The sequence below is a fragment of the Schistocerca americana genome, chromosome 1 (assembly GCF_021461395.2).
Source record: "Schistocerca americana isolate TAMUIC-IGC-003095 chromosome 1, iqSchAmer2.1, whole genome shotgun sequence".
Lineage (NCBI taxonomy): Eukaryota > Metazoa > Arthropoda > Insecta > Orthoptera > Acrididae > Schistocerca > Schistocerca americana.
This window is the reverse complement of record NC_060119.1, coordinates 388,792,482-388,817,037: the sequence shown is the minus strand read 5'-3', so window position 1 is coordinate 388,817,037 and position 24,556 is coordinate 388,792,482. Positions and strand designations below refer to the sequence as shown.

Here is a 24,556-nt window from a genome sequence, read left to right as displayed (position 1 = left end):
ACGAAGCAGAAAACATCAGTTACTTTCGTTGATCTAAGTGTAGCATATGGACTGCTTTATAAATTATTTCAGGTTGTCCCATGCAAACGGACGAAATCAATTGACAGTATGTTAGCTGGAAGGAAATTTACTGTAACGACAGAAAAAGACACTAGCTGCCCAAAAGTATTGAATAATGGCTTACCACAGGAATCCGCCCTGGCTCCTTTCTTGTTTAATTTACTTATATCTGATATCCCTCCAACACAGTCCAGAAGGGCTGGCTTTGCAGACGACTGGCAACAGTTACAACTGGAGAAATCCTGACTTCTGATCTAGACATCTTAAGCCATTATTTCCGCGAATGGATGTTACAACCAAACTAAAATAAAACAGAAGTTTCATGTTTTCATCTGTCCAATAGATTGGCACACAGAGCCCTCGATGTCTCTTTTGAAGGAGACAAACTTCACCATAGTATGCATCCAAAATACCTTGGGATCATGTTAGATAGGACATTTTCTTTTAAGGAGCACTTGACACGCACATCTAAGTTCAAAACCACAAACAACATTCCCCGTAAACTCTGCGGCTCTCGTTGGGGATCGTCAGCACATACTCTCTGGGTATCAGCAACGGTTTGGATACTCAACAGCAAAGTATTGCGCGCGTTTGGCTTAATAGGCCACATTTCATCTCTGGATATCAGACGGAAGAGCGTGCTACTGCGTGGATACTAGAAGATTGCTAATAACACCGACCGTCCAATAATGGTTGACGCATTCCCTGCGGAGCGAAAAAGACTAAGATCAAGACATCCCACTCTCATTACAACTAGGACTCTCACGGAAACTGAATTCAATACCATCGATGAAAGGGAAAGCTGCAGGTAATAAAACTTTTCATCACAATGCCCTAAGCCGCCTTGTATCCAGAAGAAATGCCCTGTATTCGACCAGCTTCGGGCAATTTGGACTACCTTGAACCGTTGACGATGTGCAGACACTCTCCACAAGTGGGCCAAATATTCATCACCATCGTGTCACTGTGGTGCGGAACAACAGAGTTGCTCATTTTGTATCGACATGTTTCGCGTGTGCCTACAAGGGTCCTTTCGAAGATTTCCTCACATAACGACTGATGTTACAAAACACATAAATGTCCTTGATATGCATATACGGCTATAGTCATTTACGGTATTTTATGCTGGAAAGCTGTGCTTAAACGTTGACTTGCAATAGTTTTGTAATCTTTGTATATGTATTGCCACCGCCGGCCGGTGTGGCCGAGCGGCTCTAGGCGCTTCAGTTTGGAACCGCGCGACCGCTACGGTCGCAGGTTCGAATCCTGCCTCGGGCATGGATGTGTGTGATGTCCTTAGGTTAGTTAAGTTTAAGTAGTTCTAAGTTCTAAGGGACTGAAGACCTCAGATGTTAAGTGCCATAGTGCTCAGAGCCATTTGAGCCATTTTGTATTGCCACCCGATTTAAAAAAAAACCAGCAATATCATTTCTTTCAATACTGCGTGTTCCCTACTGAGTTACCACAAGTATGACCTGCAATAGTCGATGTTATTTACTATAAATAATGCATTTGCTGCAGTTCTTGTTGCATAGCCAACGACTGAAATGTTTCCCCAGTGGCCAGAAATCTAAACGTGACTGCCAATCTATGTTGAGAAGTAAACACCAGTTACGACACTGGAAGTATCTGCTACTATTAAACTTTGTGTTTAACGATTTTATGGACTGCTTCGTTTTTATATCTTGACGGTAAATATACTTTTCGATAGTGGTGATCAGCTTCGGAAAAAAAATCTCCCATTCCACTCGAATGAAATTATGGGATGAATCGCCGCGATCTTGAAACCTATGTGATAGGGTACTTTACTTCAGAGCTATGGTAGTCAACAGAACATTGAGCATAAGGATATTATTTATGAGGGAACTGAAATTAGACACTATATTTTAACTATATTCAATTTAAAACCGGAAATGAAATAGATATTCAACTGAGCCAATGAGAAACCTCTAATGGTACGTATATCAGTTCTTTGTCCAGCATGCCTAGAGTCCCTCTACCAGCCATTCGCTGTTCGAGTCATCGTCGAGTTCGGACTCTTCCTCGCGATTTCTCCCGCGCTTCTTCTACGTTCGCTACAAAGTTAACATAATCATTTTATGCGAGCCCTTTCTCGTAAACAAGCTGTGTGATTAGCACGCCAGATGCAGCTAATTGCCGCTGGAGTCCGCTGCAGTCGTAAATCACAATGAGGAGCACGTTCCGGGAAATGCAGCTGACCGTTTCAAAACCGTGCAGCAACCACGACGGCGACGTTTGGCGCGCTTCGTGATGAGCAACACGTCTCGTGTGAAGACCGCTAGTTGGCCAGTCACAATACGACCTCTATTCATTTACTCTGTTCTCTTTCTATTGTTACGTTAACAAGAGGTACAAATGCAGTCTAACCAAGCAACATGACAAATTTTCCTGCGTTTAAAACTATGGTCTTCCATGCCAATAGAATTATAACAACCCTAGTAACTTGAACCTTCATTTCTTTACCTATAAATTGCGTCTGAAAAGTGCGGTGGATGATCTTAGAAAATAAAGGAAACAAGAGTTACAAACAAAATAGCTTTCCTAGCCTTCAAAGTAATCACCATTAGCTACTACACAATTACTACAACGATTGCAAAGCTTTTGGAAACTGTCAGAAAACGCTTCTTGCGGAATCACTCGAAGCACCGTGGTCAGGCTTTGTTGAATATCCGCAACTACTGCGTGCTCAACTCTCTCGCTCAATGCAAGGTGTCTGTTCTTCAGCATTCTCCTTATTCTCCAGATTTTCGCTCCGGCAGATTTCTTTTTGTGATCCCGTCTTAAATTAGCCCTGAAAACCTTACGCTTCGCAGATACTGCGCGTGTTTCCTTTACTTTCAGAGACCATTTACCGCACTTTTCAGACGCACCTTGTACATTTCAGTGGCTTATTGTCCTGAAGTTAATGACAAACGTCAATACTACTATTGTGAGGTGAACAACAGCTGTACAATTTTTCTGTTTATTCTCTACACAGAGATCTTCTGTTCCGTTACATGGTTTCTTAGTATGGGTTCACGCTTTTCTACAGTATCGACACTATTTTGTTCATCAATGTTCACACACTACTATGTCGGATTATAGATCTTATTGTTACATCCGAGTACGTTTAACCAGTCGGGCAAAGGGGTCTTGGTGGGCACAGTGGCTGTTTGGGTCCTGAGGCTATAAGATGCTGGCATGGTGCGGGAAATGCTTTAACTTATTATTGCTGGAGGGCCAGTCACACCATAAGTCTAAACTGTTTGCTGTGCCGCTCCTCAGTGTTATATCAATTTTTGTGGTTTTTAGTTATCCTGATGTAAGGTAAATTGTCAGTTTATGGAAAGGGAATGTGAATTACGTATTTTTAGTGAAATTGTAAAGGAAGTGGCATACACTGTCTCCATAGTCCTATTTAATTACTGCAAGTCAAGTCATTCCACTACAGGGTATCCAGCTTTTGTGTAAAGGCGTCAGAGTGGGCAAAATGGCCATCTTGGCGGTAGCTTCTGGCCAATTTGTGCAGGGGAAAACGTAAAAGCAGCGGCCGAGATGAACGCTCCACAGCGATACTTGCAGCAGGTCCTTGTAACAGTGACCCCGAAATGGCAATTTGAGAAAGTGAAGAAAAGAAAAATAAAACGAATGAAAAGCGAAAAGCAAACGAAAAGAAGAAAGGCGATAAACAGAAGAATGCTAGGACCAGGAAACCTAGAAGAACTCTTTTGATCACAACGATGCATACAGGGGGTGCATGTAGAGCGAAGAAAAATTTTCAAATTCAGGGAGAGAAGCACGGTGCAGTGGATTACGTGCCAATTAATTGTGCTCCCTCTGGACTCACGAACACTGAGCAGGAGTCGAGACACACAGTTTGACTTTTACTTGTGAAAAGTGTAGACAATTTAATTCGAATCATGTTTCACGACGAAAGAATTTAGCTCATAGTTAAAATAGGTCTTTTTCTCTTTTTTTGGTTCAAAACTAAGTACTTCCTTCGCCCACTAATGTAGTGCAAAGTGGCCATTTAGCCACTTTGTGAAAATTGACGTATTTAATGTATTTAATTGGGTCCTAAGGTAATTAAACTACTCGATATTACTTTAATAGTTGCAGATTGTAATCATTCATTTCTATGCTTTTCTGTGTATTGCCACACATCTTAAAAAACAGGAATGCCATAGGCCTGGCCACTATCCGGCTCTCCCCTTCTTGATGGCTATACATTTGTTGGGGTTGTTGGCCATAGCGGTCCCACATCTGACTACTAAACAACCGTCTAACATTGGAGTCTACTTTTCTTTTAAATGTTGTTTACATAATATATGTTAAGAAGTTTCGTTAATTTAATGATACAGTGAGAACGCTTGACATCCTATTAGTGATGTGTGAACTTAGCCGACAACTGTGGAAGTTAATCATTCGTACACTAATTACGCATGCTGCCTTAGGGAAACAGTGATATACTTGTAATTTAACATTATATTTTTATTTTATATTATATTATACATAAAAATTAATAATACGACTCACTCTCCTCATTCACTAAAATACGATATATCTGCGTATTTTTTATTTTTTATTATTTAAACGGTCGAGAGACATGTTTATTTTACAAATAGCTGAATTGGTAAAAATATTATAATGATTAGTATACTTCCTTATAAGATGAACTTGTTGAACGCTAACTAGCGTCACCTACAAATCGTATTCAAAAGCTGCTCTCAACACGTCATGGTTTAAGCCCAAACAAGTGTTCGAGACATCCTATCCGAGCGCAAGACAAATGAGCTAAAATGTAATAAGCTTGATAAGTTGTAACGAATATGGCAAGCAATTTTTCATCAATTCACACCAGACCACTATTTTTAATTACGTTATATATGACGAATTTCAGTTTACCCTAAGAACGAGAAAGAGATCTGTAAATTAAATCTGTTTTAGTGGTATGGATAGCCCATAGATAACCTGCTAAGCGTATCAAAATTTAACAATAAGCACGTTTGGCTGGACGCCACAAGAACCTGAAGAAGATCCTACAAGAGTGGTCGATACGTTGTTCACGTAGAAGAAACATGACTCGGCCTAACAACCTAGAAGATTTTAAATGACAACGGCCACGAAATGCTGCAGACTTACCTGGAACAAAACATATTCAGGTTTCTAGTACTACTCTGCAAGTACAGTAGATTTTCGATTACACATTTGAGTGTTCTAACGCCCTTGAAGCGGTCCTTTGAAAATGTTTCCATCTTTGCGGAGCCGTAGTGTGTATCATGTTTACGTTTGCGCGTGACTGTAAAACGGCTGCGTCCACTCCAAACAGAGCACAATGCCACAGATAACATCTGTTGACAGCATTCCGACGTGTAACAATTTTCGTTCACAGCGCTGTTACAGATACTTGTGCTCCCGAAACAATAATGAAGACAGACGCTCCCATTAGAAATTTCATTCATTGTAGCATTTGCGTCGTCAAGAGCTGTTAGTGTGGCTAATTCACTTCACTGCTATGGAGTTAAGTTGCTATAACCTTAGAATAGGTGTCGATCAGAGTGTTACTCGGAATTACAACCAGTGGAATTTTTAATAATTAATATCTGAATCTTAAACTACAGATAACCGTAAATAATTCTATCTGTCATATGTGTGTGTTTGTGCTGCAGTCACCTGAGTTGAATAGTAACTAAATAACTTTAAGATCTAAATATAAATATAGTGATAAATATATACAACTTCACTACCTTATTAGCACGTTTTTGCTTCAGTTAGAACCCCAATGCTAAATAATTGACGACATCAAATGTTCAAATGTGTGTGAATTTCTAAGGGACCAAACTGCTGAAGTCATCGGTCCCTAGACTTATACACTACTTAACCTAATTTACGCCAAGAACAACACACATACAACCATGTCCGAGGGAGGACTCTAATCTCCGGCGGGAGGGGCCGCTCAATCCGTGACATGGCGCCTCAAGCCGCGCAGCCACTCCGCGCGACTTTGACGACATTAGTTGAGTTTACCTGTTCTTTATTAAAAGAACACACTGTGTAGTCAAATGGGGAGACATAAAAATCAATCAATCAGTTACCTAGACTGAAGTTGGCGGAGAAACCATATAAGGGTGGGACAGGTTCCCTGCACCAAAACAACAAAAAATGTCCGGTTAACGTGGGATCTAAAACGCACATCCAAAGAGCTAAGTACGCTTGTTGATCTTCAGCACTGCGAAACGCATCTGTTCAATAGCGATCTCTTCGATTTCCGTATTTTGTGAGGAGGTGGTATGGACTAAAACAACAACAACAAAAAAAGAGTCGGTAAACATGGCCTCTAAAATGCCTACATTAAGAGATATGAGCACTTGTTCATCTTCGCTGCTGTGAAACACGTCTCTTGTATTGTACACGTGCTGACAGATCTCTTAAGATATGCATTTTAGAGCCAAAGTTAAAGGATTTTTTTTCTTGTTTTTGTCCAAAAAAAGGGAAAGAAAACAGCTTGCTGTAGAAGAGATGTGTTTTCAGTATCGAAGATGAACAAGTGCTCATACCTCTTAATATATTCATTATAGAGCACATGTTTACTAGACCTTTTTTTTTCTTGTTTTGATATAAGAAATCTTTCCTCAAAGTCTGTAAAGGGAATTTAGTTACACCCTTTGTAACCGTCCTCATGGCTTTTCATTGCTCCTGTTTACGCGATAAACAGACAAATAAAAGGGGCGATTTTGCGATGATAGAGATTGGACGTAAGATGACGAGTTCGGTGAGCTTATTTGGACATCGTCCAAGGGCTGTTGCCAAGAGAAGTTACGAGGCATACAACAACAAGCTCAGTGTATTTTGTTCTCACGATGGTGCGATGTCTATGCTGTCCAAAACACATGAGTTCTGACTTCAATTTAATTTAGAAAGGTGTAGTTCGGTGGCTCAGAGTGTAAGTGAAGTGTACAAACCCAAAAGTCCGGGGTTAAATCCCGTGTCCGCTCTAAGATATTTTTGCGTCAGTAATCTCGTCTTTCACATCGAGCAATGACTTGCAAATGTGAAAAATGCCGAGTTCCACAGTGGTTGGGAATCCACGTTAAATTGTGGGTCCCTCTGTAACTTGCTAAGTAAGGCAGTTTAAAGAGAAAAGGTAATTTCAGGAAAACGTTTGACACACTGCCACAACGCCGACTTATCAAAGATTCCGTATGGGAATAGGTTCTAACATATGTGAGTGGGTCGAACACTTTGTGAGGAACAGAACTCAATACGCTGTCCAGGACGGCGAGCGTTCATCGGAGACAAAAAGGCATCGTCAAGAGTGTCCCAGGGAAGTATGATAGGACGACTCTTGTTGTCTATATACATAAATGGCTCTAAGCACTATGGGACTCAACATCTGAGGTCATCAGTCTCCTAGACTCAGAACTACTTAAACCTAACTAACCTAAGGACATCACACACATCCAAGCCCGGGGCAGTAATCGAACCTGAGACCGTAGCAGCAGCGCGGTCCGGACTGAAGCGCCTAGAACCGCTCGGCCGTCGCGGCCGGCTATTTACATAAATGATCTGACGGATAGGGTGAGCAACAACCTGCAATTATTTGTTGATGACGACGTACTGTACGGGGAATACCGTTGTTGAGTGGCTGTGGAAACATACAAGATGACTTTGACATAATTTCTATTTCATGTGATGAACGGCAGCTTGTTCTAAATGCGCAAAAATGTAAATGTAAATGTAAATGTAAATGTAATTAAATGAGTAGGAAGCGCTACGGTCGCAGGTTCGAATCCTGCCTCGGGCATGGATGTGTGTGATGTCCTTAGGTTAGTTAGGTTTAAGTAGTTTTAGGTTCTAAGGGACTGATGACCTCAGAAGTTAAGTCCCATAGTGCTCAGAGCCATTTGAACCATCTGAGTAGGAAGTCAATTTTGCAAAGTTCGAATACAGTATTAGTCGTATGCTATTGTGACACTGTCACGTCCACTAAATAGCTAGGCATAATGATGCAAAGAGATATGTAACGAGTACATAAGATCGATTGTAGAGAAGGTGTTGGGCGATTACGGTTATTGAGAGAATAGAGATGTGTAGGACATCTGTAAAGGAGACTGTGTATGGAACACTTTCACTCTTTGAGTGTTTGGGAGCCCCACCAGGTCGGATCATACGAACGTATCCAAGCAACTCACACGCGTGCTGTTAGATTTGTTATCGTTAGGTTGGATCAATACCTGAGTATTACAGAAATGCTACGAGAACTCAAATAGGACTCTGTAGAGGGTAGAAGAAGCGGTTTTCGCGGAACAGTATTGAGAAAGTTAAGACAACCGAAATTTGCGACACAACTGTATAACGATTCCACTGCCACCAACATACAACTTGCGTAAGGACCGTGAAGACAAGGTAAAAGAAATTAGAACTCGAACGGAAGCCTATAGACGGTGGTTCTTCCCTCGCTCCATTTGCAAGTGGTCAGACAAGGGAATGATTCGTAGCGGTACAAGGTACTCTCCGCCATGCATCGTATGGTCTGCAGCGTACATATGTAGATGACGATCTAGATAGTTCGCAGTTGCATAGTAAATCACTGTAGTGTTCAGACCAACCACCTGGTTACGGACGGTTTTATTTAATGTTCGGAGAACCTATGTTACGGTACTAAAGCATTTGCTACCATTTAATATTTTGGCGATTAGTAATGTTTTGTCACATTAGGTCTGTGCTGGCGTAAGCTGTCGCCAGCACGCCGGTCAGCAAAGATGAAGCGCAAAGATCGATAGTACACGATGGATCAAGTGCGCCTATCATGAGAGAGGCCAGAGATGTACCGACAAACAACACGTCGCCAACGCCCTCTCAACAGCATGTATTCAGGCCGCCGCCGCTGACCGGGTGGCCGCACTGATTCACTCTTCCAGTTTGGCGTCTGTCATTTCTTCGCAGAGCAGGCTCAGTTCACGTCACAGGCTACGACAGTGCAGAGCAGCAGGGTTAGCGACTATAGCGGCACTAGCAGTGAGACTGAAGTTTGTAACAGCAAGATTACCGATATTGTCTGCAAGAGGACTATTAGTGATGAACTTGTACCACAACATGGACTCTATCCAGTTAAGTACCAGCTTCATGTAAATAAAGAAACGTATTAATCCACGTGTGCAGTTGTTTTGTATAAAGAGGATACTGGCCACCCGTAACAACATCCTCTCCCTTGCTTCCTTACTGTACAAGAATTGGAAATTTGTGGTAAGGTCTTATGGGACCAAACTGCTGAGGTCATCGGTCCCTAAGCTTACGCACTACTTAATCTAACTTAAACTACCTTACGCTAAGGACGACACACACACACACACACACACACACACACACACACACACACACACACACACACACATACGCACATGCCCGAGGGTGGATTCGAACCTCCCACGGGAGAGCCGCGCGGACCGTGACAAGACGCCTCAGACCGCGCGGCTCGTTACAAGACTCTACAGTGGTGAGGAGGATTCTACAGGGCCCACCAAGTTCAGATAAAAACTTGTCTGGCCATAGTGTCCAACCCTCGCCACCCGGGCTCGAGCTCCTTGCCTATGTCACACTTGCAACACGCGAGTTCACTCTGTAGAAGCTTGTCTCTCCGGCAACCATTGACGGTGCTGCAGTTTTCACAAACACTTGAACTTAGCGCTCTCTAAAGACTACGCCAATTCATCGTCCGGCCGCCCGCTCTTAAATCGACGGGACGAGCGCTGAAAAACTGGTTACCGGTGGGTGTGGGCACCACAAAGCGGCAGCTGTATGTCTTCCTGTCATCTCTGCTGACAAGCTCCAGATGCTGGCCTACTTAGAAGGAGAGAAAAAAGCAAACGGTCTGGCACTCTTGGGTTTTATGTTGCAGAACACTGCCCATCTGTTTCGCCTCAGCGCAGAGGAGGGGTCGCCGTTCAGCTAGGATGTCGCTCCCGACTAAAGGTGCTGCGAGGTTCAAGCGTCAATATTACCAAAAGTGAGTTGCCACCTTTGTTAAATTGGGACACAAAGCGTAATTTCTGGAGGTTATCGACGCTGTTACACGTAAACGGGATTTCAATACTTGGTCCTAATTCACTTCATTTGCAAGATGGCCATGAGTTTAACTCACGATACGTGCGAGATGTAAGTAAATGTAACCTTTGTATTAACGCAACAGCTGCAGCACAACTTAGCGAACTAAACAGAACAAAAGTGAATTGTTAAAACTGGAATGGATTAAGAATTACTTTAAGGGTCCATTCATCCGATATAGAAACGAAAATGAAGAGTCGTTTACTATCACGGTCACATACACATACGCTTAACTATTATCACAAAATACCTGAATAAACATCAGTATATAAATTAAAATCAATTATCTCGTGCTTCAGATCACACAAACGCTTTCATCACCAGTTTCAACTCTTAGTCAGTCACCATGAGAGGATGTAACTACTGTTGTAGGTCACATAGACGGAAGTGAGCTACATTTGAGTAAAATTACTCTCGTCTACAGACGCGAACAAATTTTTCGTTTACAACACTGTCTCTGTGTTCTCTTGAAGCAGCGTGCTTGTATATTCTTTGAAATAATTGTAATTTTGGTTCTTTGCAGGTGGCACTAGCGAAACCATTGCTCGGAAAATTAAAATATACGGCATCATTTATGCTTGCTGCTTGGCTCAGTGTAAATTATTTTCTCTAATATTTTTATTGAACCCTATACGATCTTCTTACACAATGACTTTAATGCCCGGTCCCGCCTCCCCCCCTCCACACACACACAAAATCCAAGTCTTGGTTCTTATTTTATTCGCCTTATCACGTAAAGACATTATAAAGCAGAAAAGAAGGAAAAAGAGAGAAATGGCAAATGTGCTACCCCTGCTTTGTGGTCGGAAAAGGGTTCTACAACTTATGTACACTGTCATTAAATATTACACTACGAACATGCGACCATAACGAAAGTATAAATTCTTATAGTAGGACAGGGTTTCCCAAGCTGTGTTCCGCAAAACACTGGTGTTCCGCGGAAAATAAGTAAGTGCTCCGCGAAAAACTATCAATAACATTATGTTTTTTTGAACATTTTGACTGTACTAATTATTTTTTCATTCTTTATGATTTCTGTGTTATTAGTTATAATTTACAACTGAAGTCATCACTGAATGAAATAGGTCTTCCCATTTTTAAAATTTCATTAACCTTCAAAATAAACAAGGTGTTCCATCAAAGTACGAGGATTCTCGAACTGTTCCGTCAAAGGGAAAGTTTGGAAACCCGTGTACTAGGAAACAACATCCCGGCGCGCTTCTTTGTCTACAAAGTCAGCATAATGTATAACTATCGCCAGAAAAATGCGCGTGAGCATAAGAGCAGTTACGTAAATGAAGTTTTAACACGTTTCCTCTTTACTTGTTAACCAACACCTACACAGACCAAATACAAAGTTTTAAAGGTTTTCGAAATATTAGAACTCCTCTTACAGTGGTGCTGTTGATGAACAGAGCCCAAAGTGTTTATGAGAAGATGGGCCTTAGCGTCTTACGGACGTTAAATCTGTGATTTTGAAAAGTCTAAAAATGTGTATAAATTAAAAATAAAACCAGCAGAAATTATGTTGTGGATGACAGGGGAGGTGAGTAAATCATAAAAGGAAAGGGGGGGGGGGGGCGGGGAAGTGAGACCAAGAGAGAGATTCTCATTATTGGTTAAAAACAACGCTTATCTTCAAAATTACCATAGGATTTAAGTTTAAAGCAGCAAAAGGAAGACTCACAACAGACAGGGAACTACATAAATAAGTAACTACAGTGGGAATTGTTCCCCAAATTCACGGTTAGAATCAGCTGCTTGCTCGATAGCTGTGTTCTGCTTTCCTGTCAGTTTTACAGCTCGACCAAACTTCTCACGATTTAAGAGAACAGTAGTTGAAATATATGAGCCACGAATTCTTTTGGCCTGCCTTGCCATCGCGCAATTGTTCCCGAGGCTATTCATGTGGCCGTCTGAATCTCTTTACTGATACATATGACATACATTTACTGTAAAGCTACGTTGAATAAGATAGAAAAATCAGTGTATAACAAAACTACGCAGGTTTCTCTGAAATCTCATATCGCATTGCGAAGGTTGTGATTCAAAGCAAAGACTGGTCACTGCGTTTCAAACAAAGCAATGAAATTATTTTTAAAATTTTTTTTTTACCAAGTGAATCTCACAAAAATTTCAAGTGCAGATAAACTGTACTGGCGTCTTTTGCCCACTGACAGAAATAAACAAGAACTAGGGCACTTGAAGACTGCATCACATGCAAGAGGCAACATGTGTGACCTGCTGCATTGTTTAACACGCTGGGTTCCTAGTATACCAGGCACCGTGCAGACGGGGAGCCTGCGAATGAGAACAGACGGATCTGTACACGCAATAGACTGGTTATTTTGCGGGTCTTGAACGCTGTCGAGGTAGTAGATGGAAACAACACGTAAATGTTACTGGTAACATTACAGTTTCCGTAAAATGTACCAAAATATGCCGCGCTCTATACTATAACATTAAAAAGGGGATTATGTATTACTTATCATTATTAGATGTCCAATGGTACGTTACGTACCAAATGTACTGTTTTGTACCCTACTACAATCGTAAATTTTACGAGGGTTCAGTAATCTAGGGTTAAGAAGAAATATAGAAAAGTTACAGAGGTAACTCATTAACAGTAGAGTCTATCCTGCCCATTTCACCTCAACTGGTCACGCACATTCCAGATTAATCCTATCCCGTCCTTGCTGATCTATTTCAGTATTACACAAGTCATTTGTTAGTCACATTGTTAGAACTTAAAAGCGTGCATATCGTGTTTTATTCTGCTGTGAGGACGAGAGAAGCAGCTAGTAATACACCTAACAGTTGAAAAATGTTGCTAAGATCTGTATTAAAGATAGTATAAGTGGAATGGGTTCACTATTTCTGGAAGTATAATTTGGAAACAGTGCCACAGTGAAAAGTAGTCTTTCTCACTGATCAGACTGGCGTTGTGCATTTCCATCATGTGAACAGTCTTAAATAACAGGAACAAAGCAGAGTTAAAGGATTTCGAAAAATAGTTGTGTTAAAACTATTAGACAGAAAGTTAAGAATAAGAAGTATGGACATACAAGTCGAGGGCAAACAATATCTACGAACAAAACACTCGTTTAATCACAGAAGCAACGGGCTTTACTTTATCTGATAGTCCGTGATTATAAGTGGGAAATTAAATTAGAACACACACACACACACACACACACACACACACACACACACAGAGAGAGAGAGAGAGAGAGAGAGAGAGAGAGAGAGAGAGGAGAAATGGAAGTCTTAACAGCGCGGAGAAAGCAACACCTGACCACGCGAGAGCATAGCTCTAAAATCTCCACTACAAGTTACAACCGACTTCTAACGGGAGAGAGAGAACGATATAATAAGAATGTGCGACAAATGAGCATGATCACAACAACCGTGCTTGTAAAAAACGCATTTTACTTTATTTGACGCGGAAAAGCACTGTCTTGGCCAATGCTGCGCTGAGGAAGAATGCCGGAAGAACGGCTGTCGCTTCAAGTCCGAGAACAGAAGTAGACGCTGAGCTGAGTGTGTCTTATCAGCTGGACACGGATCTCAAAAAAGAAAAAGGTGGCTGATCTATTTATGGCCTCTTGTAAAAGCAGTACAAAAAAGGCACAAGTTATAGAGTGAATCACATATTCCGTTCAGTGTGCCGCTGCCGAAGATACCTTACTGGGGATGACAAAAACGAACAGCTGCTTCAGTAGCTTCTTGGCTTTAGCATAGAGCGACGGGTAAACGCAGGAGAAGAAAAGAGATGATGTACCATGTTTCGAAGGACGCACAGAATCAACTCCTTAACAACCTGCTGCGTTGGGTACACAAGCCGTAGTCGGTTTTTGGCCTCTCCAATCAGCCTCCTCCATCTTCCTCGGTCCGTGTACTCTTCTCCCGCTAGTCTAATCTTACCTACATCCTCTCTGATCCCGTCAATCCACCCCAGCCGTGGTCTTCCCCTCTGACGTCTTCTTCCACCATCTGCCTCGTGATCTGGCCTTCTCGCAGCATTACGTGCCCGTAGCACCTCAGTCTCCTCTCTCTAATCACAGCCACTATGTCCACCGACCTGTACAACTCCTGCCATTCGCGGCTTTTCCTTTTTCTCCAGTCGTCTCCATCCTTCGTTGGCCCAAAAATCTGTCTCAGAACTGCATTCTCAAATGTCACGCTTTTTCTTTCTATCTTTTGTATCACAGTTCAGGTTTTATTACTGTCTTGCAGATCCTAATCTTTGTGGATCTCGATAGAGGGCGGGACTTCAGCAGTTTTCCGAATGCAGACCTTGACCTGTTTCCTACTTGGACTCTTACCATTATTTCTTGTGATCCATCTCATTCCCTTCACTGAATACTTCCACGAGATATTTGAACTCTTTTACCCCTCACACCCAAAGATTTTACCATCTACATCTAAAATTCTTTCACCGATCTCTCTACTCGCAACAAGGTATATGGTCTTATCCATATTCATGCCTGCTCTCATAGCCCCTTGCCATCTGCACCAGGTCTTGCTCATTCTGGGCTGTTAAAACTACATCATCCGCTTAAGCTCCTTCCAGAACCAGATTAAGCAGAAGAAGGGAGAGTCAAATCTACCTGTCGCACTCCACTCTTCAGCTTGCATTCCTCTGACATCTTTCCATTCACTTTCACCATATATGTTGTCTCCTGTATACACGTTTATGTTATTTTTATTAGTTTTCTGGGAACCTGCGGCCTTTACAGTATTCAAAATATTGCTTGCCTGTTCACACTGCCGGGCAGTGTGGCTGAGCGGTTCTAGGCGCTACAGTCTGGAACCGCGCGACCGCTACGCTCGCAGGTTCGAATCCTGCCCGGGCATGGACGTGTGTGATCTCCTTAGGTTAGTTAGATTTAAGTAGTTCTAAGTTCTAGGGGTCTGATGACCTCAGATGTTAGGTCCCATAGTGCTCGGAGCCATTTTTTTTTTGTTCGCATTATCATACGCTTTTTGGAAGTCTAGTGAACATCTCTGCGAAATTTCTAACTCTTTGACAGTATTTGCCTTATTGTATGTAGTTGGTCTACGATTGATTTTCCCTTTCTAAACCCCATTCAAATATCTCCTCAACGTATGATGTTCGTCGCTTCAGCAATAACATGCTCAGGGTCTTATAAATTGTGCGTAGTAAGGTAATTCGTCTATAGCTGCTGAATGTCACTGGGTCTCCTCCTTCAGTATTGCGCAAATATCAGACTGCTTCTATTCTGCAGGAATCCTTTCTCTCCCCCAAATTTTACTAATTAGGTGGTATACTCTCTCTTGTAGGGTATTCTCTTCCTCCTATCAACATCTCTGTAGGTATGCCATCTATTCATGATGCCTTTCCTCTCTTCAGCATTTTTATGGCTTCTCCTGCGTCTGCCATGCACGGGAATTCATTCTCCACTTTAGGCATTATTACTCTATTTTCTCCGTGCAATTCTTCTTCTTCTGCTGCTGCTGCTGTCGCAACACTGTTAATGGCGTCGGCCACATTCTGAAGATTTTTGAAACAATTTCTCCATTCCTCCACAACTTTCATTTCAGCTGTTATGCATGGCCTTTCATTGCGTCAATTCTCGCATATTCGTTCTTGAAGAACCTGGTTCCTGTAAAGGTCTCTCGTACTGCCTATTGTTCGATCCTTTTCCGCCGGCCGAAGTGGCCGAGAGGCTTTAGACGCTTCAGTCTGGAACCGCGCGGCTGCTACGGTCACAGGTTCGAATCCTGCCTCGGGCATGGATGTGTGTGATGTCCTTAGGTTAGTTAGGTTTAAGTAGTTCTAAGTTCTAGGGGCTGATGACCTCAGCTGTTAAGTCCCATAGTGCTCAGAGCCATTTGAACCGTTTGATCCTTTAGCGCCAGTGATATCGTGCTGTTTAGATACTCTCGTTTTTCTGTTCTGCTTAACAAAGCGCAAATAATATTTAGCATCACTTAGTCAGTGTTTCAGGAATCATGTATTTTAGCTGGTGATCTCTCATTTCAAAATGGAGACTTGCCACTCTTGTGAGATGTACCATACGCTTCACCACACATCTATCATCGCAGAGTTCCTCGTGTGTAGTATACTTTCATAGATTTACTTCTGTTTTTATAGTTCCTTTTGCGAGGCAACAAGCATTAAGCTTACATACATATCAGCAAGGCATTCAAAGAAGTAGCATTCCCATAATACACTTCCTTCGCGCGACAGTTAACAATAATGTGTACCGAGCAGTGTTCTAATTATGTATAATGACGCAAGCTTTCTTTCAAACATGTCGAAAAAATTTGAACATAATAAACTGAGACACCATTATCGACCAATAAGTTATTTTTTTTTTTAATTTACGCTTTCTAATTATAAATACCCGCACACCGTTATGTAATACGGAACCGATCATTAGATGTAACGGAAGGCGGACCTACCAGTGTAAAAGGAAGCTGGAGGAGCACTGTGTCGTCAGTAGAGAAACAGTAACAAATGACTCTGAGCACTATGGGACTTAACATCTGAGGTCATCAGTCCCCTAGACTTAGAACTAGTTAAACCTAACCAACCTAAGGACATCACACACATCCATGCCCGAGGCAGGATTCGAACCTGCGACTGTAGCGGTCGCGCGGTTCCAGACTGAAGCGCCTAGAACCGCTCGGCTACAACTGCCGGCAGAAACAGTAACAGAAGAATGGTCTGGTTACATGAGATCCGCGACTTCAACGCTGACTAGTCTTTGGGTGTAACTTGAGTAACAAATCAATCGGGGACATTTCAATCCTTCTACAGTCGCCCATAGTCAACTGTTGATGTGATTGTGAAGTGGAAATGAAAAGAAACAACTTCATCTAAAATGAGACCAGACAGACCTTCTGTACTGACGCACAAAGACCATCGAGCGTTAAGAAGGGCGGCTGTAAAAAAAAAAAGAAGTAATACTGCCGTGGGCAGCACGCATTTCTGCCGCTGGGCGCGTACAGGGAAACTCATTGCAAGTTCAGTGCCGCTTGTATCGTCGACCTCGCTTATTCTGTCCATCTGCAGTGGTTCTTTTTGCTAGCGTTGTTCTGTTCTTGTTTCGGTTTTATGATGGCAAGTTTAAATGAACAACGTGCAGCCGTGAAATTTTGTTTTCTACTCCGCAAAAATGCTGCTGAAACTGTTTCGATGATGAACACAACCTATCAAGATGACGCCATGCGAAAAACTCGAGTGTGCGGGTCGTTTGCTCGATTTGAAAACGGCGACCTGTGTCCACGGATGACAAACCTCGTTCTGGATGTCCATTAACTGCCCGAATCGATGAAAATACTGAAATACTGAAAATTCAAGAGGCTGTGCTTGTGCTCACAGTCTGTTTTAAGCAGTTTTAAGAACATTGCGCAACAGCGTTCGTAAAAAAAAAAGGCTCGATTTGTGGCAGAAGACCTGTTCTTCCACCACGAAAACGCACCTGCACACACAAATGGCATGGTTCCGCTACCCCACGCACCTTATTCGTCCGATCTTCCACCGTGCCACTTTTTCTTATTTCCGCGCATGAAAAAGGAGATGAAAGGACACCGATTTGACAACATTGAAGAAGTTAAGAAAAATAAACGAGGGAGGAGCTGTCAGCCATTTCTAAAGATGATTGCAAAACATGTTTCGAACAGTGGAAGCGACGGTGAGCCAAATGTATTAGTTGTAATGGAGAGTATTTTGAAGGGGATAAGGGTGTTTTGTAAATATTTTAAAAACATGTAACTTTTAAAAAATAATTCTTTTTTTTTGGGGGGGGGGGGGGGGTACCCCCTCACACAAGTCGCTAAGGAATGAAATAATAAGGAAGTGCAGGGAAGCTAAGACGAAATGGTTGCATGAAAAATGCGAAGAAATCGATAGAGAAATGATCGACGGAAGGGCTGACTCAGCATCCAGGAAAGTCGAAACAGCCTTTGGCGAAATTAACAGCAAGGATGGTAACATTAAAAGTGCAACGGGAATTCCACTGTCAATTGCAGAGGAGAGAGCAGATAGGTGGAAAGAGAGCATTGAAGGCCTTATGAGGGGGGAGATTTGTCTGATGTGATAGAAGGAGAAACAGGAGTCCATTTAGAAGATATACTAGATCTAGTATTAGAATCAGAATTTAAAAGAGCTTTGGAGGACTTAAGATAAAATAAGGCAGAAGGGATAGATAACATTCCGTCATAATTTCTAAAATCAATAGGGGAAATGGCAACAAAACGACTATTCGCGTTAGTGTGCATAATATATGAGTCTAGCGATATACCATCTGACTTTCGGAAGAATAGTATCCACACAATTCCGAAGACTGCAAGAGCCAACAAGTGCGAGAATTATCGTACCATCAGCTCATGCAAGTTGCTATCAAGAATAACACACAGAAGAATGGAAAAGAAAATTTAGGATGTGTTAGATGACGAACAGTTTGGCTTTAGGAAAGGTAAATGCACCAGAGAGGCCGTTCTGACGTTGCTGTTGATAATGGAAGCAAGACTCAAGGAAAATCAAGACACTTTCGTAGGATTTGTCGACACAGAAAAAGCATTCGACAATGTAAAACGGTGCAAGATGTTCGAAATTCTGAGAAAAATAAAGGTAAGCTATAGGGAGAGACAGGTAATATACAATACGTACAAGAGCCAAGAGGGAATAATAAGAGTGGCCGATCAACAACGAAGTGCTCGAATTAAAAAGGGTGTAAGACAGTTATGTAGTCTTTCGCCCCTACTGCTCAATCTGTACATCGAAGAAGCAGTGATGGGAATAAAAGAAAGATTCAGAAGTGGAATAAAAATTCAACGTGAAAGGATATCAATGATACGATTCGCTGGTGACATTGCTAGCGTCCGTGAAAGTGAAGAACTACATGATCTACTGAATGGAATGAACAATCTAATGAGTATAGACTAGGGATCGAGAGTAAATCGAAGAAAGACGAAAGTAATGAGAAGTAGCAGAAATGAGAACAACGAGAAACTTAACATCAGGATTGACGGTCACGAAGTAGATAAAGTAAAGGAATCCTGCTACCTAGGCAGCAAGATAACCAATGACGGACGGATCAAGTAGGACATCAAAAGCAGAGTAGTACAGGCAAAAAACGCATCACTGATCAAGAGAAGTCTACTACCATCAGACATTGATCTTAATTTGACGAAGAAATTTCTGAGAATGTACGTTTGGAGCACAGTATTGTATGGTAATGAAACATGGACTGGGAAAATCGGAACAGTAGTGAATCGAAGCATCTAAGATGTGCTGCCACAGACAAATGTTCAAAATTAGGTGGACTGATAAAGTAAGGAATGAGGAAGTTCTGCTCAGAATCGGAGAGGAGCATCTGGAAAACACTGACAAGGAGAAGGGACAGGATGATAGGACACCTGTTAAGACATCAGGAAATGACTTCCATGGTACTAGAGGGAGCTGCAGAGAGAAAAACCTGTATAGAAAGACAGAGATTGGAATACATCCAGCAAATAATTGAGGATGTAGGTTGCAAGTGTTATTCTGAGATGAAAACTTTGGCACAGGACAGGAATTCGTGGCGGGCCGCATCAAACCAGTCACAAGACAGACGACTCAAACGCGCGCGCACGCACACGCACACCCACCCACACACACAGAGAGAGAGGGAGAGGGGGGGAGGGAGAGGGAGAGGAGGGAGGGAGGGAGGGAGGGGGAGGGGGAGGGAGAGAGAGAGAGAGAGAGAGAGAGAGAGAGAGAGAGAGAGAGAGAGAGAGAGAGAGGGGGGGGGGGTTATGGAATCATTTTGTGACCAATTTTTTTATGCCTTCGTGGTATGTTGTTTTTTGTGTCTTCGTCTTCGAGTGTATTCACGGAGGTGACAGCGACATCTCGTGACCTTGCAGCAACGAAAACCGCCCTTGTTTTATTGACTGCCACCCCTCCTGCATGTCATATTCGTAGCGCTCTCTCTTCTCTGCTTCTACTTCGTGATAATATATATGAGCTGCCCTTCTTTGTATGTCTGCTTTCCTGAATCGGAAGGAAACTTCAAATAGTGGCTGTAACTGTCTGCGGGACAACCGCATCGCATTTACTGCATCGTCCCTGACCCATCTCAAAAAGGGGTCGGGCGGCTACCGCAGCGTACGTCGCGCGTGTTCGCAGAAGACACGGACGCAGCCGCTTCCGGTCACGGCGGCCGCGACTCTTCTCCGTGACGTCAATGGACGGCACGTGTCACCGCCGACGTGCACAATCCGCGCCGTCGCCGAAGAGGTCGGCTACCATAATGCAGCACTGCAGCGCGGTAAACAAGACAGAATGTCAACTGTGTATTAGCTCTGCTTTCACATTCTGCTGAAGCGAATCGGCGGACCTTTATTTGCAAATTACCTCCAGCTAAGTCGCGAAACCTCAACCGTCAGTTACTATACAGCAGTGTTTTCGAACCTTTCTGAATATGCGACTCCTTTCAAGGAAAAATATTCTGGCGACCCCTGAATCATAATAAAAGTACGTCAACGATTTCAAAGGCAACGTATTTAATTTACTTTCTATTGACACTACACTGATCGAGAAATCAACTGCAATGTGAAAAAAGGTCGCAGTGCTCTGCGGGCAGTTATATAATTATATTCTTTGCCGCGGTAGAGGCGTGGGTGTGAGAAGGGATCAGAGGAGGCATAGTCACGCGTTTTCGGTCACTACAATCAGTTGCCCGAATACGCCATCAAGTACGGATGTGATTATTGTCTTCGCGATTCGCTCTGAGCGAGTATAAAATGGACAAGTTTCTTTGCTTTCTCCTGCGACCGCGACCCCCAGAACAAGGCTTTGCGAACCCTCAGCGGATCGTGACCCACTGCTATACGGGGCAGAGAGAGAAACTCGTTAATATCAGAGTGGGGTACGCGAGGCCGAATCGGGAAAATTTTTCCAGATAACCACAAATCGAAAATGTGTTTGATGGCTAAACGTCAAGTCAATATCTACTAATCAATGGTGGCTGATATTCGTTTTCCGAAATAAATAAAATACGACCTTCTTTCTACGTTAGAACTGTGTCACGCGATACTCCAGATTTATAAGGTTGGAAAGTATAGAGACTTCCTCCCTTTGTAAGGGTATGTCACGATATTTAGATCGTTAGATAGTCGGGGTCGAGCCATTCAATTTGACGTTTTCCTTCGTTTCTCACTTCACGCGAGATTTGGACAGTTACCAGACAGATAATGTATATTTCTTCCCCTACTGTGGTGCATTGTGAGCTCCGGTCACGCCATTACGGACCAGAATGGCGATGTGACGTTAGATTCGACCATTCGTTCCCTGGAGTGACTTAGAATTCCGATGAAAAATATTTATTTTAAGTGGAGGTTCATCCATACAACAGGAAAGCTTGGTACAACACATGGGCAGAGGTAACTGCAAAGTTTCTGAAGTCGAAATGTAAAAATGTACTTTAGATATTCGTTAAACATATGAGAAAGCAGAATGAAATTTTCACTCTACAGCGGAGTGTGCGCTGAAATGAAACTTCCTGGCATTTTAAAACTGTGTGCCGGATCGAGACTCGAACTCGGGACCTTTGCCTTTCGCAGGCTAGTGCTCTACCAACTGAGCTACCCAAGCACGACTCACGACCCGTCCTCACTTGCCCGCGAAAGACAAAGGTCCCGAGTTCGAGTCTCGGTCCGGCACACAGTTTTAAAATGCCAGGAAGTTTCATATCAGCGCACACTCCGCTGTAGAGTGAAAATTTCATTCTAGAAGCATCCCCGAGGCTGTGGCTAAGCCATGTCTCCGCAATATCCTTTCTTCCAGAAGTGCTAGTTATGAAAGTTTAGCAGGAGAGCTTCTGTGAAGTTTGGAAGGTAGGAGGCGAGGTACTGGCGGAATTAAAGCTGTGAGGACGGGGCGTGAGTCGTGCACGGGTAGCTCAGTTGGTAGAGCACTTGCCCCCGAAAGGCAAAGGTCCCGAGTTCGAGTCTCGGTCCGGCACACAGTTTTAATCTGCCAGGAAGTTTCATATGAGAAAGTGCCGAAGAAACTTTCGTTTACAAGCAAACCTCTGGCTTCCGATGTTTCGCTTCGCACATGAAAATTTATGCTGCATTAAACGCACCCCACCTGTAAAACGTATAATGAATCCGACTTCGGCAAAACCGAACACGATTGTAGTACAGTGCACTAAAAAAAAAAAACACTTACGAACAACATCTTCCATACAGCACATAGCGCTTCCGCTCGCCGTAGACCTTCTACAATAATCACGCGCATAAATAGACGACTAAAGTGATTAGCATACTCTCATTAGGACGCAGCTTTATGTTTGAACATTTGAAGTTGCACGCCCGCAACAGTTGAGTGCACGAGTGCAGCAGCGTACTGTATCCGGGTCTACAGCTTCTTCACCGATCATGTTGTAGCAGTCCGGGCCAGAGATAGGGTGGGCGTCATCATAACCGACAAAATTTCGGGCGTTGTTCAGGAATATTTTAAGATTATTTTGGTATGAGAAACCCGTGGTCTCCGCTGGTTCGTACAAGAGTAATTGCGTATCGCATGGTTGCTTGCTCTCGTTTATCTTTGTATCTGTATTCCACTGAAAATATCTGCACAATAGAGCATATGTCGACCGTGTGTGCTGTCTCTTGTTTCGAAACAACCTGTTCCATTCACTCACGTTACGTACTGTTAATAACAGTAATGTTCGTTTTATTCTTCGCTCTCAAGCTTGCATTCGCTACTGTTTGTTCCGCCTGAGATCACTTTCATTTTGTGTTCACACACCAGTATGGATAGGTTGCCTCAGCAACAGTTAGCCGATATGCAGCTCGTGTATGGCTTCACTAAATACAATGGAAGAGCGGCACGACGATAGAACGGCGAGCTGTTTCCGCGGAGGTGGCAATCACTTTCGCATCTGAGAGTTGTTGCACTGCGCTGTATTTTGTGCAGTACAGTTTGGTGAGTGCATATTACAGGCTTTTTCACTGTTGTGAAAGTATTTTCACGGTAACAAAGGTAATTTCTGTAACAAACCGAATAAAACGTATAAATAGATGTCTTGCGAAACACATCTCGCTATGTTCGCCCATGAAATCCAGAGCGCAACAAAGGCACCCAGCTCGCCGCCGTGTTTCTTCAGTTCCGGGAGGCATTCGATAAAGTTCAGCACTGTCATTAGTGAACAAAATACGAGCTTACCGAGTATCAGACCGGATTTGTGACTCGATTCGCCGCGGGGAGCGGCCGCGCGGTTTGAGGCGCCATGTCACGGATTGCGCGGCCCCTCTGGCCAGTGGTTCGAGTCCTCCTTCGGGCATGGGTGTTGTGTTGTTCTTAGCATACGTTAGTTTACGTTAGTCTACGTAGTGTGTAAGTCTACGGACTGATGACCTCAGCAGTTTGGTCCATTAGGAATTCACACACATTCGAACATCTGACTCGATTCAATACTTTCTACGAGACAGAACTAAATATATTATTCTTAACGGCAGTAAATCGACAGATATTACTGTAAGTTTTGGAGTACACCAAGGGAGTGTTATTGGGATATTACTGTTAATAACACAAATGAATTACCTGTTCAAAAAATGGTTCAAATGGCTCTGAGCACTATGGGACTTTCCATCTGTGGTCATCAGTCCCCTAGAACTTAGAACTACTTAAACCTAACTAATCTAAGGACATCACGCACATCCATGCCCGAGGCAGGATTCGAACCTGCGACCGTAGCAGTCGCGCGGTTCCAGACTGAGCGCCTAGAACCGCTAGACCACCGCGACCGGCGATTACCTGTAGATAACGTAGGAAAGAGATTATTCTTGGAGACAAGGCTGTTGTCTATATGGAGACTACAACGCCAGAAGACGGTTGCGAAATGCAGGAACACCTACGGAGGACTGATGATTGCCGCAGAGACTGGCAATTGATCCTGACCGTAAATAAATGTAACACGCTGGCCGCAAATTTGCGAGGATATTCATTACTGCTCGATTACGCATTTGGTGAAAATTCACTGGAAACAATAACAACCGTAAAATATCTATGTTCAGAGCGACCTAAAGTGGGAAGACAACATAAAGCAAATTATTGGAAAAGCAGATGCCAGGCTGAGATTCACTGGAAATATCTTAAGGAAATGTACTTAATCCACGAAAGCACTTGTTTGACTGATCCTTGAGTACTGTTCACCAGTCTGGAACTCACGTCAAGCAAGATTAACAGTAGAGACAGAGAAGATAACAAAGAGCGGCATCTTTCGTCACGGGATCATGAACCAAGCTCCAGAGCGTCAGACATATGCCCAACAAACCACAGTGGCAGTCGCTACACAAGAGGCATTGTCTATAGCAAAGAGGTTTACTGTTGAAATTGTTTCCTGTTGAAATACCGAGAACGTACGCTCGA

The 24,556-nt window shown here is 42.9% G+C and overlaps 1 protein-coding gene and 1 non-coding gene across 2 annotated transcripts in view; one reads left to right on the top strand and one right to left on the bottom strand.

Annotated features, from left to right (window-relative positions):
* Window positions 1-24,556, bottom strand: part of LOC124601774 (protein similar) — a 747,040-nt gene that overhangs the window by 499,605 nt on the left and 222,879 nt on the right. The gene's annotated exons all lie outside the window — the stretch shown is intronic.
* Window positions 22,068-22,142, top strand: Trnas-cga. The gene has a single exon. It is a non-coding gene; the product is annotated as a tRNA-Ser (tRNA).